The sequence below is a fragment of the Pogoniulus pusillus genome, chromosome 9 (genome assembly GCF_015220805.1).
Source record: "Pogoniulus pusillus isolate bPogPus1 chromosome 9, bPogPus1.pri, whole genome shotgun sequence".
NCBI lineage: Eukaryota > Metazoa > Chordata > Aves > Piciformes > Lybiidae > Pogoniulus > Pogoniulus pusillus.
The window spans coordinates 30,260,755-30,277,979 of record NC_087272.1 but is presented as its reverse complement, the minus strand read 5'-3'; positions in this window follow the sequence as shown (position 1 = coordinate 30,277,979).

Here is a 17,225-nt window from a genome sequence, read left to right as displayed (position 1 = left end):
TTGATCTGCTGCCCACATCCTTCTAGATGCACCCCAGGAGACCACTGGCCTTCTTGGCCACAAGGACACACTACTATCCCATGGTGACCTTGTTTTCCACCAGCACTCCATAGTCTTTTTCCACAGATCTGCTTTCAAGCTGGCCAATCTCTCACCTCTCCAGTGCAGGAGGTTATTCCTCTCCAGATGCATGAAACCTGCCCTTGTTGATCTTCACTGGGTTCTTCTGCCTAGCTCTCCAGCCTGTCCAGGTCTGCTAATGACCTGTTAATGATAAAGGTCCATAAATGCCCATCCCATTCCCTGTGTCCATGGCTTTACCTATGTAGGGTAAAAGATGGGTTTGTATTTCATCTACTTCACGCATGGAAATTAGAGGACTTCATCAAGTAAGATGTTTTGAAAAGAAGTAAAGTTTAAAGGTGAATGTCGAAGACTTGGGCTGAAGGACTCCTGTGTAGAACTAGGCTGTTCTGTGATTCTATACAGAATCACAGTTGTTTCACCTGGAAATATTCTCTAAGATCATCAAGCTAAACTATCAACCCAACATTATCACGGCCGTTAAACCATGTCCCCAGGTGCCATGACCACATGTTTCTTGACCACCTGCAGGGATGGTGACTCCACCACCTCCCTGGGCAGACTGTTCCAATACCTGACCACTATTGCAGGAAAGAAATTTTTCCTAATATCCAACCTAAACCTCCTCTGGCACAAGGAGTGCCTAAAACTATAAATATACGCACATATAAAACACTTCTTGTAGAAAGCCTCAAAGAATTCCAGTGAGCATAGAACATGAAGGGAGGATAAACACATTAAGAAGTCTCCAAAACTGCTTTTTATGAGCTGTCATTCACAACTGTCACCAACTGAGGGACAGAAGAGGTTTTGTTCAAAATTCTCTAACAAAAACTAAGTGCACTCAGACATCTACAGCACAGAATAAAAGCTGCAGAAAATAATTGTGAGAAAGGAAGAGAAAACTTGTGGGAAGGAGTAAATTAAGACTGTGTTTCTCAGGGGTTATAGTTGACTTAAGTCTACTTTTTCAAGCTGTTCTTTCCACTTAACATCTTTAACCGTAACCAGCTCTGTTGTTCTTTTCAGCGTGTCCTATGGTATCTCCATGTTTCCATTCTGGTTCCACATGCCTGACTCTTTTTTTCTCTCTCTCTCTTTGTCATGATCTTGGGAAGAAATTGTTTACAGTGAGGGTGGTGAGACATTGGAACGTGTGGATGTTCCACAGGTTGTGGATGTTTACTTACTGGAGGAGTTCAGGGCTGGGTTAGACAAGGCCTTCATCAATCTGATCTAGTGGAAGATGCCCTTATGACAGGCAGGCTGGAATTAGATGATCTTGAAGGTCTCTTCCAATTTAAAACATTTTGTAGTTCTGTGTGTGTCAGTGCTCAGAGAAGCTTCAAAACCATCCATTCTCCTGGTCTTTTCATGATGGGACTGTACACAGGAGGCTGCTGTGAACATGCTATGGCTTCAAGATTTAAAGAGACCCGGAGGAGACAGAATTGGTGGGAGGCAGAGAATCCTTTTTCTGTTTCCTTATTGTTCTTAAAAATTGCCAAAAACTGATAGAATTACCAGAGTGCCCTTAGTGAGGCAAAGATTCAGAAACCTTCAATGTCTAAAGTTGATATTTTATCTGTAGAATCATAGAATTTTAGACTCATCAAAGTATTGAATCATGACATCACAGAATCATAGAATCATATGATGGTTTCCTTCCTTTCCTCGCCATCTTCCTCTTTCCACCATCTTCCTCCTTTCCATTTCCTTCCTTTACCCCCATCTTACTCTTTTCCTCTCCACCTCCATCCTTTTCCTCTCCGTCTCTCTCCTTTCAGCACCACTTCCCCTTTCCCACCATATCTGCCCCTTTCCCACCCCTTACTGCATTTTCACCCTTCTCCCCCAAACTCACAGCACCTGGGTTCTGTTGGAGTCTCCTCCCACCCCAGCTGTGACCACTTTGCCCCTCCCTGCCCACTCCCCTTTTTAAGCAGCTCCAGGAAAGGCAGAAGCCCTAAGCTTGCCCAACTGGGCAGAGGGATCCTCCTCCCATCATGACTGGTGAGTCCTCATGGTGCGCACTGGGTGAATGGTGGAGGGTACCAAAAAGGCCGGGGGGCCTGGTTGGCCCCCCGGTTACACACCACTAGGCTTGATGATTGCTCTAACCTCACCCACAGGTGCTGGCTGAGCATCCTTGCTTAGGCTGAGCTCCTGTCTGCTTAGCTGCTGCTTTCTGCTCACTTGTGAAAGTGTGAAAAACGACTGGAATGAATCTGTGAAATATTTTGAGCAACCTTGAATTAGCACTGAGGAGAAGTCTAAGCATCCCTAACAAGGAAAAGGAAACAAAACTCCAGTCTCAAAATGTCAGAGCATGCAGCAGCTATGCAGTCCTCCTTCCCTTTTTCAAAGGAATACATTTCACAGCCTGTAGCATCCTAGAAGCATGTTTGTGTCTGGCGAAGTGTCTCAAGGTCTTGGAAACCTTGAGACGATACAGGCACCTCCCAAGTGAAAATCTGAGACCTTGCCTCTTGAGACTTCAATGCAGGACTTGAGCTGAGGAGCTCCCACCTGTGGAGCCTATAGCATGCCTTGGTTTGGATGTCCTGGTGCTGGCTTTTTTGTTCTGCTGCATTGGTGCTAGTAGCTAGCATTCAGTTTGCAAGTTGAGAGCAGAATGGTTTTGGTAAGTAAACGTCACCAGTTAAAGTACTGTTTACCTATTGGTTTGGTCTGTGATGCTAAGCTGTAATTTTACCGTTTTTAGAGTAGGTTAGCAGGTGTTGCCTCCACAACTTGTGTGGCTAACTGGTTCCAGTACCTTACTAGATCCATTGCTCCTTGAAGCATTGTGAAGTTTTAAGATAGAGGGGAAAATCATAGAATCAGTCAGGGTTGGAAAGGATCACAAGGATCACCTAGTTCCAACCCCCCTGCCATGGGCAGGGATGCCCTACCCTAGATCAGGCTGGCCACAGCCTCATCTAGCCTGGCCTTAAACACCTTTGGGGATGAGGCCTCAACCACCTCCTTGGGCAACCCACTCCAGGCTCTCACCACTCTCATGCTGAGGAACCTCCTCCTCAGCCATGCTGATTGTACCAAATCACCTCTTCACTATTCTCCTGTCTCAGTAGTGCCTCCAGGAGGATCTGCTCCATGATCTTACTGGGCACAGAGGTGAGACTGACTGGTCTGTAGTTCCCCAGCTCTTCCTTCCTACCCTTTTTGAAAATGGGAGTTGTTTCCCCTTTCCCAGTTAGTGGAGACTTCACCAGAGTGCCATGACTTTTGGAATATAATAGAGAGGGGTTTAGCAACCTCATCTGCCACTTCTCTCAGTATCTGGTGCTGTGTCTTCAGAAGTAGTTTCTGAGGAGTTTTTCAGAGAAGCTTCAGTTTCACATTTTGTGTACAGTTAATATGGTATTCCAGACCTTTAATAGACTTTCTCTCATAAAATAATGGAATCATAGAATTGATTGTGTTGGAAGGAGCCTTGATGATCACAGAATAAATCTGATTGGGAGAGACCTTCAAGATCACCCAGCACTGAAAGGTCAGCACCTAACTGTCAGGTCCACATGCCTCTTGAATACTTCCAGGGATGGTGACTCCACCACTGCCCTAGGCAGAGCATTCCAGTGTTTGATAACTATTTCCTGATATCCTGCCTAGAGCTCCCCTGGCACAGCTTGTCCTGTCACTTGACACCAAGAAGAGGCTGGTCGTCTCTGTGCTCCAACCTACCTTCAGGTAGTTGTAGAGAGCAATGAGGTCTCTACAACAGCCTCCTCTTCTCCAGATGGAAGAACCCCAGCTGTCAGAGGCTTCAGGCCCTTCAAAAGCCTTGTTTCTCCTCTCTGGATGTACTCCACCACCTCCAAGTTCTTCTTACAGTGAGAGGCCCAGAACTGAACAGACTACTTGAGACGATGCCTCACTGATTTTAAACACAGGGCTTTCTTGGCCACCTGGGCACACTGCTGGCTGATATTCAGTTGACTGTCAACCAATACCCCCCAGGTCCCTCTCCAAGTTGAAGCTTTCCAACCACACATCCACTGGTCTGTAGCTTTTCATGGGGTTGTTGTGACCCAAGCACAGAACCTGGCATTTAGCCAGGTCAGTTGTTCCATTTGCTCTGCCATGGGCAGGTTGACCCTTTGCTAGACCAGGTTACTCAAAGTCTTGCCTAACCTGATCCTCAACACCTCCAGGATGAGGCACTCAGATACTCCTGGGGCAACCTGTGGCAGTGTCTCACTATCCTCACTTACGCTTCCCAAGGTACCTTTGCCATGGGTTTTAGCAACCCAGAATATAAAATATGACATTTTCTAGCTTAAGTGATGTGATATAGGAAAACAGATGCTAGACAGTAATCCAAAATCAATTACAATACTGGTTTTCCAATAATAATAAAGGTCCTGGGAGACAACTGGGTTAATTTTGTTCCAAATATAGTAAATTTAACCTCATGTATTATACATTGTTTGAATTTGTGTAACATAAATAATACATAGTGCCTAATAATTTATTTATAAGAAATAAACATAATTTCCTTTTCTGTTTTTCAGTCCCATTGTTGTTCATGTTCTTCAGTTAGGCCAATTAGCTCTGCTTGCTGAGTGTGCTAATAGATTGAAAAGATAAGAATTAGAATCATAGAATTGTTTCAGATGGAGAAGACCTCTAAGATCATTGAGTCCAATCATCCACCCAACACCATCATCATCATCTGCAAATTATTTCAAGCCATCTCTATTGTCAGTCAGAAATATTATGAACCACAGTCATGCTTTACTTATTCTAAAGAGGAAAGTGTTTCTGGGTTATTTCAGGTTTGCTTCTAGTGTCTTTCCAGCCTCAGTGAAAGCTGATCATGGTTTACATGGGTGGTTGCTTTGCTGGGTTAAAAACTGCTTGATAGTCTGGCCCAAAGTCATAAGAAAGGGATTTAAATCCGTTTGGTGGCAGTCACAGGTGGTGTTCCCCAGGGCTCAGAGCTGGGGCTGATTTGCTTTATCTTTACCAATGCTCTGGATGAGGAGATTGAGGAATCCTCAGTAAGTTTGCAGATGGTACTAAACTGGGCAGGAGTGTTGATTTGCTGGATGGTAGGAAAACTCTGCAGAGGGACCTGGCCAGGATGTGTTTAGGGGGTGAGGTCAGTGGTATAAGGTCCTAAAGGCCAAATGGGTCCCAAGACCCCCATGAACCCTCCAGGTCTGGGGCAGAGTAGCTGGAAACTGCACATCAGAGAAAGACCTGGGGATGTTGATTGGCAGATGGCTGAAGATAAGCAGAGTGTTCAAGTGGCCAAGGAGGCAAACAGCATTTTAGCCTGAGTCGGCAATGATGTGGCCAGCAGTATTGGGGAAGTGATTGTCCCCCTGCACTCAGCACTGGAAAGGACACACCCTAAATACTGCAGTCAGCTTTTGGCCCTCTCTTGAGTAATGATGTAGAAGTGCTGCAGCATGTCAAGAGAAGGGTGAAGAAGATTATGAAGGATCTGAAGAATAGGTCTGGTGAGAACAGCTGAGGGAACTGGGGTTGTTCAGACTGTAGAAGAGAAGGCCAAAGGCAATCTCCAGATTTCCCTGAAAGGAGGTTGGAGTGAGGTGAGTGTTGGTCTCATTTCTCTAGTATGAGGTGACAGCATGAGAGGAAATGGCCTGAAATTTTGCCAGAAGATGTTAGATTGGAGAGCAGGAACAATTTATTTACTGCAGGAGTGGTCAGGCATTGGAACAGTCCACACAGGGAGGTGCTGAAGTCACCATCCCTGGACGAGTTCAAGAAAAGTGTGGACGTTGCAATTTAGGACATGGTTTAATAGCCATGGGGATGTTGGGCTCACAGTTGGAACCAATGAGGTTCTTCTGAGGTCTTCTCCAACTGCTATGATTCTATTATTCCATGATTCTATTGAATGAGAAGGGCCCATCTTTTTCTTAAAGAACACCATAAACTACCCAAATCTCGCTGAAATTTCTCCTCCTTTTCCTGACCTACCCAGTAACTGCACTTTCTGCATCAATCACTGAGACAAGGTTCTCTGGCAGTAAAAACTGTCCTTGTAAGACAGACATAACTCCGCGAAACAAAGCACAAGGTGATAAGATGCAGGTGACTTCCCACTGAGTGGGAGAATAAGGAGTGTAGGTAGAGTGTCAGTCTTTGTAAGGAGAAGAATAAAGCCTCATGTCTTAGATGGGTGACATAAAAGACCTTGTAGAATGGTAAGAAAAAGTCCTCTATGTAAAAGTGGAAGATACTTAAAAACTGGGTGTCAATCAGATGATCTTTCACAGCTGACAGATCCTGAAGGAATTAGAAAAGGGAGGGGGGGGGAATTCCAGCATCACAGGCTGAGATTTTTAGAGCAAAATGTTTCCCTTCAAGTTCTTCTATAGGAGATGCAGAAGGCTCTAGACCATAGAGGAATCTGAATTCTTCATCCTAACGGTCTTCTGATGGGCTAGACTGATCCTTCTGAACATGAACCATACATTCAGAATTATTAAGGTTGAATAAGAACTTTTAAGTTCATCAAATTCACCCTCCTGTCCAACACCTTCATGGCCACTAGACCATGTCCCAGAGTGCCATATCTACCCCTTTTTTAACACCTCCTGGGATGATGACTCCTCCAACTCCGTGGGAATGCTGGTCCAATGTTTTGACTGTTCTTCCAGGAAAGAATTTTTCCTAATGTCCAAACTAAACCCCCGCTGGTGCAACTTGAGTCCATTTCCTCTTCTCCTATTGTTTGCTACTAGGGAGAAGAGACCTAGTCTCACCTCACCCCAACCTCCTTTCAGGGAGTTGTAGAGAGCAGTGTGGTGCCTCCTCTTCTCCAGACTGAATGACTCCAATTCTAGCAGCTGCTTCTCACCAGACCTATTCTTTAGACTACAATGATTGAGAATACACTTTTTTTACTTAAAATCTGGTAAAAGCTAGACAAATCATGTGGTTGGGCTTTCCCTCAAAATAGCAGAAATTTGCACTGAAATTCATGAATTATGTCAGATACATTACCAAAAGCTAAAGTGCTGGAGGTGTGTAACCTGAAACTGTCTCTGTTTTGGTCAGGGAGGACATCTGTGCTTCCCTGATGAGGAACAATGAAACACATAGAGTTACAGAATTGTTGATCTCTAGTGTGGTGAGACAATGGAATATGTTGTCCAGAGAGGTCATGGATAACCCTCTTTGGGCATGTTCAAGGGCAGGTTGGAGAGGACCTTGAGTAATGTGGTCTAGTGGGAAGTGTCCCTGACCTTGGTGAAGGGGTTGAAGCTACGTGATCTTGAAGGTCACTTCCAACACAGACCATTCTATGAATCTATAAAAAGCTAAGCCTTCTATGCAACACTTGCATGACCACTACATACATGCCCCAAATAGATAGAAATTCAATATTTGATTAATAAAACTTAATTGTCCTTAGTGCTGTTTCATAAACTTTTTTCATCTTTATAATCTCATAAAGTCAGAAATAGTGACAGATGTGTGGGATGGCAATGATGGATGTCTCAAGTGAGAAGCCAGCACTGAGATGTAGTTGAGGAGAAAAATTCTAAATGCAAATAATTGTTCAAGTGCCAGCATAACAAATATCCCTTCATCACTCAAGGTTACAGAGTCTACTTGTGTTTGCACAGCAGAAGTCTAATGAGCAGGGGAAATGCTAACATATTGGGAGCCCACCAACACTGAAGCATGGATTTGTCAAGGCAATAAAACACATTTGAGAAAACCCAAACCAAAACTATTGTTTGTAATTCTCCTTTTGATGGTTACCAACAAATATAGAACTTGGTGTAAGCCAACATGATCTTTCTTCCATTAGAAGAGTAAAGTTCAGCTGTTGTCTCAAAAGACTTCCTGACCTGAGGGAAGTTATTGTTTGAGTTAATTGAATATGTTGGTGAGAATCCAATTAATTAGTCTGGCATTTCCTCAGCCAAAAGAAAACAGCTCTGCTATCAGTGGATGAGAAATAGGGAGTGATGGAGGGGGGAGGATGGGACATATTGAAACAGTGGGACAATCTGGAATTCTTCACCTTTCCCTCAAAAGAATCAAACTAATTCAAAAGAAAACAAAACCTCCTTAATACTCTGAGCACTTCAAGTTAATTGAAAATTGTAGATTAAGAGGTAGGCCAACAGTAACCTCATGAAATTGTTCAAAGCCAAGAGCAAGGTCCTGCAGTAGGACTGGGGCAATCCCAAGCACAAATCCAGGGTGGACAGAGAATGGATGGAAAGCACTGCTGAGGAGGACTTGGGGGCTGCTGAGGGATAAGAGACTCAACACAAGCCAACAATGTATGTTTGTATCCCAGGAGCTAGCTGTGTCCTAGGCTGCATCCCCAGCAGTGTGGGCAGCAGGGGAGTGGAGGAGAGTCTACCTCTCTGCTCAGCTCTGCTGGGCTCCCAGCTGGAGTCCTGTGTCCATCCCAGGAACGTCTAACACAACAAGGACATGGAGCTGTTAAAGAGGAGCCAGAGGAGGCCACAGAGATGATCAGAAGAGGCTGGGACACATCTGCTGTGACGACAGGCTGAGAGAGCTGGGGTTGTTCAGCCTGCAGAGGACAAGGCTTCAGGAACATCTTCCAGGATTTAAAGGGATCTCCAGAAAAGCCAGAAAGGGACTTCTGACAAAGGTATGGAGTGACTGACAATGGCTTCAAACAGGGTGAAACTAGATTGACAGGAGACATTTAGGAAACAATTCTTCTCTGTGAGGATGGTGGGGAGCAGGGAAAGACTGGCCAAAGAACTTAAGGAGGCTCCAAGGATGAAAGTGTTGAAAGCCAGGTTGGATGGAACCTTGAGCAAGCTGATGTAGTTGGAGGTGTCCTTGCCCATGGCAGGGAATTGGAACTAGATGGTCTTTAAAGTCCATCCCTGCTCAAATCATTCTGTGATTCCATGACTCTGTGATTGGTCTAATGATGAAATCCAGGACAGCAAAGGATAATGTTTACCAAACTGTTAGTTCAGTTCAGACATCTGATAGAACAAATGGCTCACCAAGGATGTTGCATGCAACTGTCAATCAGACAGTTAGAAAAATTGGGAGGCTGTGAAATTTGGGAGGTTCATTGTTGCTCTCATCTGTGTGTGCATGTAGTGTCATCATTAAAGTTGCTTCAAATGAAGATTGGTTGTCTTTGAAGACAGCATGTTGAAGGAAAGAGGATCCTGTGCAGAGCAATCTGACTGCCAGTCCACTTAGCAGAAGCTTAGCATGCTGAAGAGCATCTTGCATTGTTTGGATTTAATCCATCATTAAATGTAGATGGGAGGAACATTCAGATCTACAAATGTGTAAGTGCCACATGGGGAGATATATTGAGGGATCTAAAACCATCTGGACTCAATATGGAAGCAAAACATACCCATTTATCAGATTATAATTCCCAGGCAAGATATCACATCAGGCTTCAGTGCTGATTAACAGCAAATTGGTGAGAATTTATCAAACTGAAGTGCAGAAGCAATCACATATTTGCATACCAGACATTTCTTCAGAGATGAAGTTGTTCTCTTCCACTAGAACTGGAGATTAGGAAGAAATTCTTTACAGTGGGTGTGGCAGGACACCAGAACAGGTTGCCCAGTCAGTTTTTGAATGTTCACTCATTGAAGGTGTTCAAAGGGTTAGGTAAGGCCTTGAGCAACCTGATTTAGTGGAAGGTGTCCCTGCCAGTGGCAGAGGGTTGGATCTTGATGATCTTGAATGTCCTTTCCACCCCAAACCATGCTATAAATCTATGATTCTGTGAAATAGGCAGTAAGCACAGCCCTGCAAAGACTTGGCCATGTTCTTCAGCTGTTCAAGAAATTACTTTTCTTGACTAAAATTGATTAACATTCAATTAAATGTATGCATGAAACTTCTTGAGGAAAAAAAGTTTGAAAGAGAAGCATTTTAACAGTAAGCTCTTAATGAGAGAATAACTTAAAGACTATGGAGATATGAAAATCAAGTCCAAAAGTTGTCTGTGTCTTTGAGTATTGAGACATGACAGATAATTATCAGGAGAGGCTGAAAGAATGGGATTTTTTCAGTCTGGAGAATATGAGGAGGCACCTTCTGTCTCTCTACAACTCCCTGAAAGGAGCTTGGAGCCAGGTGGGGTTTGCTTTCTTCTCCCTAGGAACAAGTGATGGGGTAAGAGGAAATGGCCTCAAGTTTCTCCAGAAGAGGTTTACAATGGATAGGAGATGATTTTATTTTTATTTTTTTTTACTTTTGCTGGAAGTGGATGAACTTTAAGGTCCCTTCCAACCCAAATCATTCTATGACTGGCCAGGGAGGTGATCAAATTGCCATCCTTGGAAGTGTTTCAAAAAGCCACATACACGGTGCTGAGAGATATGGTTTATCCCCAGCCTTGGCAGAGTTAGAGAATGGTTGGATTCAGTGATCTTAAAGGTGTTCTCCAACCACTAAATATAGTACAACAAATAAAAATTATTTTTCTTTGATGTGTTACTAGGTCATGGGGGTCTCACTAATCCTTGCACCATGAAAAAAGGTAAGAGTGTGAGTGAAATTTAAACAACTTGGATTGTTGCTTGTAGTAAAAGATTAACAAAGAAAGAAAAGACATTTTTTTTTCAGTGGTGTCTAGGGGCAGGACAAGTAGGAATGGACACAAACTTGAACATAGGATTTCCATCTGAATATGGAGAGGAACTTCTTATAATTTAAGGGCAATGGATCTCTGGAGCAGGCTGTCCAGAGAAGCTGTGCAGTCGCCATCACTGGAGACATTTCAAACCCACCTGGATGTCTTCCTGTGTGACCATCTCTTGTGACCCTGCCTTGGCAGGGGGGTTGGACTTGCTGGTCTCCAGAAGTCCCTTCTAATCTCTCCAGTTCTGTGATTCTGTGATATTCCTTTCAACACAGAACTGCTGATAATGACACCCATCAGCTAGTTTTAATTCTGCAGAGCTTTAGCCTTAAGAAGACTTTTCTTCCAATTTTGGACAGGGCTACAATTTTTCCCTAGCAAAGAAAATCTTCAGTGTCAGTCAAGCACTGTACTTAAAGAGTATCTTCGCTTGACTGACAGCTTCTAAACCAACACTAAATTGCCCAAGGAACTACTGAGACATCTAAACTCCTTGGGAGGCATCAAATCTCATCGTGAGGAATGGCATTGAGGAACTCCAGGGGGTTACCTTGTTTCTTCCTGTTTAACAAGAATAAGAAAGCTCTGCCACAGCTCTATCACACAAAATATTTTTTCCAAGTCCATTTAATCCTCTTTCCTTCTCACCTTCAGTGGTCACTTCTCTTTGGGTCTGTTTTTCCTTTAATCACTGTAGGAATAGTTACCATGAGAGACAGAGAATCTGGGGAAGTGATTGAGAGTCATGGGTCTTTTTCTTTTCCTTTATAATCAAATAGCTGGCAATAAAACTGACTCTGCATTACTCCCAATTACACCAAAATAAACCCAAGTTAAGTCCTTGGACTTAAATGATTATTGATTTTTCACTGGGTGGGAGGGGAAGGGGCATCAATGTGTCAGTGAATTCACATCAGCTCTCTAGTGTCTGAACCGCTCCTTGGTAAAGGGCTATTGCACTTCTCCAGTTGCTCTGTGGATCTTGACCTTTATTTTGGACATTTGACATTTCCATTGATTTTTCTACATTTATTTCCATCTGGCTACTTCCCTCTGAGTTAAAAACTTGACTTGGCTTGCTGTCACTAATTGATACACAGCTCATTTTGTCAAGTGCTGTGGGCTTTTATCAATGTATGCCTGGAGAGAATGCACACTGAGCTAGGTTTCTCCAGCCTTGGTGCGGCTGACTTCCATCCTGGTTTTATTCTTTTATAACTGAAAAGTTGATTTTCCTGTTTGTCTTTTTTATGTGTTTTATTTTTGACTTCCATGACCGAGCAGTAGCATTGGATGAGTTTGTCAGCTATAACCAGCCCACACTGTTAGTTCTGGATTCTGTTTTGGGCCACTCATTCCAAGAAGGACATCAAGGGGCTGGAATATGTCCAGAGAAGGGCAACCAAACTGGTGAAGAGTCTGAAGAACAGGTCTAGTGAGGAGCAACTGAAAGAATTGTGTTTGCTTAATCTGGACAAGAGGCTGAGGGGAGACCACGTTACTATCTACAACTCCTTGAAAAGAGATTGGAGCCTTGTGGAGGTTGGTTTCCCCTTCCTAGTATCAGGTGACAGAAGAGAAAATGGCCTCAAGTTACACCAGGTGAGGTTTAGATTGGGTTACTAGAAGGAATTTCTTCACTGACAGGATTCTCAAACACTGGAACAGACTCCCCAGGGAGGTGGCTGAATCTCCATCACTGGAGATGTTTCAAAGCTGCAGAGATGTGGTGCTGAGTAACATGGTTTAGCCCCAGCCTAAGTAATGGTTGGGCTCAATGACCTTAGAGCTCTCTTTCAAGTGAAACATTTCTGTGATTCCATAAACAGGATGCCATTGGCAACAATACTGCTGAGAGAAGCTGTGCTGTTCACATACAGGCCTTACATCCCAATATGTTCAAAAAGATTTAGTCCTCTGCATGCATTTGTGATTAAAAAATGTGTTTGTGCCCTGTTTTCCTGTGGTGTTTTTTTTCCCTACAGTAAATATTTTGTGACACAATTCTAATGACCAAATTACCATATCAAAGAAAACCACTCTGGCAAAAGGCACTGATAGATACCTTTTCAGCTGTACAGGGAGAAGCTACTTTAAAGAACATCCTCATTCCAGATCATTTTTGTCCCTCGGGGCTTAGAAAATTCACATTAAAGGACAACGTTGAAGGGGTTTTTAGGAGAGAAAGATTTTAAATATGATGCCCAAACTGTTCTTAAATAATACACTATTTTTTGTTGTTGTTCTCACTTCTCAAGTATGGATTTCATCTGGGAAAGGAGCATCTCTAAAATTAATTTGGCAAGGCTATCATTTGACATGGAGAAAACAAAAGGATGCTCCCAAAATCTTTGGCAAAGAAAAGATAATTATGAAATATTTATGGATGTAGCCAATCTGTTCCACAGTTACTTAAAATCTATTCCAGTTCTTTTGCTATTATCAATGACTGATGTTTTCCTGCTGTCATCATGGCAAAGAAGATATGGTCAGCAAATGTTAGAGGCCACTGGTAGGGCATTGATGTGCTGGTGCATGTCCAAAGAGGAACACTGAAGCTGGTGTGGGCACTTTGAACACAAGTCTTATGAGGAATAGCCAAAGAAACTCAGAAGAGGAGGCTAGGAGGAAACCTCATCTCCTCCTACAACTCCCTAAAGTGAGGTTGGAGTGAGGTGAGGGTTGTATCTACTCACATGCAACAAGTAACAGACCTTAAGTTGTTTCAGGAGAGGTTCAATTTGGATGTTAGGGAAAAACTCTTCCCGGAAAGGGTTCTCAGGCATTGGAACAGGCTCCACAGTGAAGTGGTAGAGTCACCATCCCTGGTGGTATTTAAATGATGTGAGGATGTAGTGCTGAGGGATGTGGTTTCAAATACAAGGTCTGTTTTCTTTTTGCCCATAAGATGGTGAAGGTTACAGCTTGAAAAATAACTCAGGGTAGTATCTTTCCAAAACATGTGTTAATGAAAGCTATCACAGAGTCATGGAGTGGTTTGGGTTGGAATGGACCTTCAAGATCATCTAGTTCCAAACCTCCACAATAGACAGAAATACCTTCTACCAGAGGAAAGCTCTTGCTAGAGGCCTCATTCAACTTGACCATGAACACATCCAGGGAGGGGACATCTACAACCTCCCTAGGCAACCTGTTCCAGTGTCTCATCACCCTCACCATAAAAGATTTCTTTCTAATCACCAGTCTAAATCTCCCCTCTTCCATCTCAAAGCCATTGCACCTCATTAAATCACTACAAATATCCCTCCCTAGGTTTCTTGTAGTCCATTTCATGTACTGCGGTGCTGCTAGACTGTTTCTCCTTTGAACTTTGTTCCTTGAAACTGTGAGTTCAGATGTTTTGGATCTATAGTAGTCAATACTTGTGCTGGCCAATGCCACACACCTAAAATGAGTTTGACTTCCTCCATTTTCTACTTGAAAAAGGCTTGCAGGAAGCGGTTCCATTGACTCAGACCCGCAGCAAATGTGTCCCACAGGGTATATTTAAATTAATTCTACTGGAATTTGGTTTAATGAACTATTCATAAAATGTTATGAGCAGCTTTCATAATTGCCTAGAATTTCTGCTGAGGAAAAAAAAAATGTAAAATGTACATCAGTAGACTGAAAGCACTGCTTGGACTTTCCCAGGCTGTCAATATCTGTCAGAGTTATTGCCTGAGGGATAGCTAAAAGTAAGAGAAGTTAGATGGAGAATGGAAAAAGCTGTCTGCCAGGTGGGGAAGGGTTTATACTAATTATTCTGTCTTTCTTTTTATTCTTTTCCTTTCTGGAGATGTTTATCTGTCTGTGTTTTTGCAATAATTGCCATAGCAATAAAACCCAGGGGATGTTCATGAGGGGTCATTGAGTCATAGAAGGGTTTGGGTTGGATAGCACATTAAAGATCACCTAGTTTCAACCTCCATGTCATGGGCAGGGACATCTTCCACTAGACCACTCTGTTTAAGATCCTTCTAATGCAAGTGTGAAGAGGTAATATTTCTGTGCTGTCCACTTCTGTTTCTTCCTTAAAAAGTAAACTTACAAACCAAACCCAAACACCAAAAAACCCAAACAACCCCAAAAGTATTACTGCCATTCCACTTCATTGAATCACAAAATGGTAAGGATTGGAAGGGGTCCGAGTAGCTCATGGAGTCCAATCCACTTGCCAAGGCAGGCTCACCTAGAAAAGGTCACACAGGAACATGTCCAGAGGGGTTTTGATTGTCTCTGGAGATAGGGACCCCACCACTTCTCTGAACAGCCTGCTCCAGGGCTCCAGCACCCTTAAAGAATTTCCTCCTTCTGTTTGGATGGAACTTCTTATGCTCATGTTTGTGCCCACTACCTATTGTCCTACCAATCCCATTTTAAGCTTCTAAATATTCTGTGCAATTCGTAGAAGTAAACTGCAGACAGATGAAGGTCTTAGCATCAGCTAGGGAAGATATCTTTCCTTTTTTGAGGGAGGAAAGAGGGAACAAGACCTTAAATCCTTTTTGCTGAGTCTTTCTGACAAACGATGGTTTGGCAAGTCTCCAGAGAAAGAGATTCCACAATCTCTCTGGGCAGCCTGTTCCAGGACAAGGGGTAACCAGCACAAACTTGAACATCAGAAGTTCCATCTAAATATGAGAAGGAACCTCTGTAAGGGTAATGGAGCTCTGGAACAGGCCTGAACGTGTTCCTGTGCGAGCTTCTTTAGGTGACCCTTTCTCAGTAGGAGCATTGGACCTGACAATCTCCAGAGGTCACTTCCAACCCCCTACCATTCTGTGATAATTTCCCTCCATGAGGCTAATCTGAAAAGCAGGGTAAAACTCTTTCATAACTCTAAGCTCTGACTACCATGAATGCTGAAAACAAAGTGCCTGAAGGCTGCCTGTCTTTTCCTAACAAAGATCTTGTAAGCTTTACAGAGAAGAAAAATGCATGATGTTTCTAAACTCATTGGAGGAGAGATTTTGACTCATATTTCCTGTAGGTTCCCTCAGCAGGGGGATGATGAGTCATTTCTTTCTCATTCTCTAGCTCTTTAATTATTTATGTTAAGAAAAGACACACTGAAAAAAAAATATCCTGGGAAGAGGACTCCTCTGCATGGAAAGCAGAGCCACTCAGGCAGAAGTCAAATCCTGCACAGAGTAAGAATTTTGAGCACTAGTCCTTGAAGCTTTTGCAAAATATTAGACAATTGGCAAACTGAGGATCCCAAACGAACAAAGTGATGCAGCTGGCTACATCCTAGTGTTCCTTGACATTCCAGTAATGCTCAACTAAGTGAAGTCCCCAGGCACACAGGTTCACAAAGTGGTAGGGGTCAGAAGGGACCTCTGGAGATCAGCAAATGCAACCCCCCTGCCAAGGCAGGGTCACCTAGAGAAGGTCACGCAGGAACACATCCAGGTGGGTTTGAAATGTCTCAACCACCTATCTGAGCAGCCTGTCATTGTAAAATTAAAGAAGTTTCTCATCATGTTTAGATGAAACTTCCCCGGTTCAAGTTTGTGCCCATTACCTTTTGCTCTGTCAACCACATTTTAAGCTTCCTAATCTTCTGTGCAATTCATAGGAGTAAACTGCAGACAGAAGAAGGTTCTAGGAGTGGGTAGGGAAAATATCTTTCCTTTTCTGGGGAGGAGAGAAGGAACAAGACCCTAAATATTTTTTTTTTCCTGAGGCTTTCTGACAAGTTACAGTGCTTAAAAAAGAAGGGGGGGGAGGGGAAGCCAAAAAGCCAACAAAACTTCAAGGTGATTTCCCTGCCCTGTGTGTTTCTTTGTAAATTATTGCAATAAGTATTGTGTTCTACTCAAAAATATTTCAAGCTTGGATATCTGGATTTAAATATTTTCACACCTTTCCTGCCTTCCTTCTCCCCAACATAAATATTGTAAGTAATCAGCTTCTCAGTATGGGACCTTTTTCTTTATTGCATGCTTTGAAAAAGAGTGGATTAGTTAATAATCACAGAATGGTTTGGGTTGGATGGGACTTGAAGATCATCCAACTCCAACCCATTCACCATGGACAGGGACACCTTCCACTAGATCACCTTATTTAAGGTCCCAACCAACCTGGCCTTGTACACCTCCAGGGAGGGAGCATTCACAGCCTTCCTGGGGAACCTGTTCCAGTGTCTCACCACCTTTACTGTTAAGAATTTCTAACTGATTTTCAGTCTAAATCTCCAGCCTCTGAGCTTAGTAATGCTAAAGTGTAAAATGGCTTTGTTCCTGCAGTATATGATATGAACAGGACATTTCACAGCTCAGAATTATGGCATCTGGCCCTTTGCTTTCTGAGGTAAAGGTCTTTCTAGGTAACACTTTATCACTTGAACTTTGAAGGCTTTCCTTGCAAACACAGCATCATTTGTGTTGGCTTTCATTTTTATAGTAAAAGATAAAGCTCTGAAGAACATCAAAATTCCCTTTTGGAATCCTTGGTATTGTCCTTAATGTTCCTTGATACAGGAAAGACATTGAGGTACTGGAGCATGGAG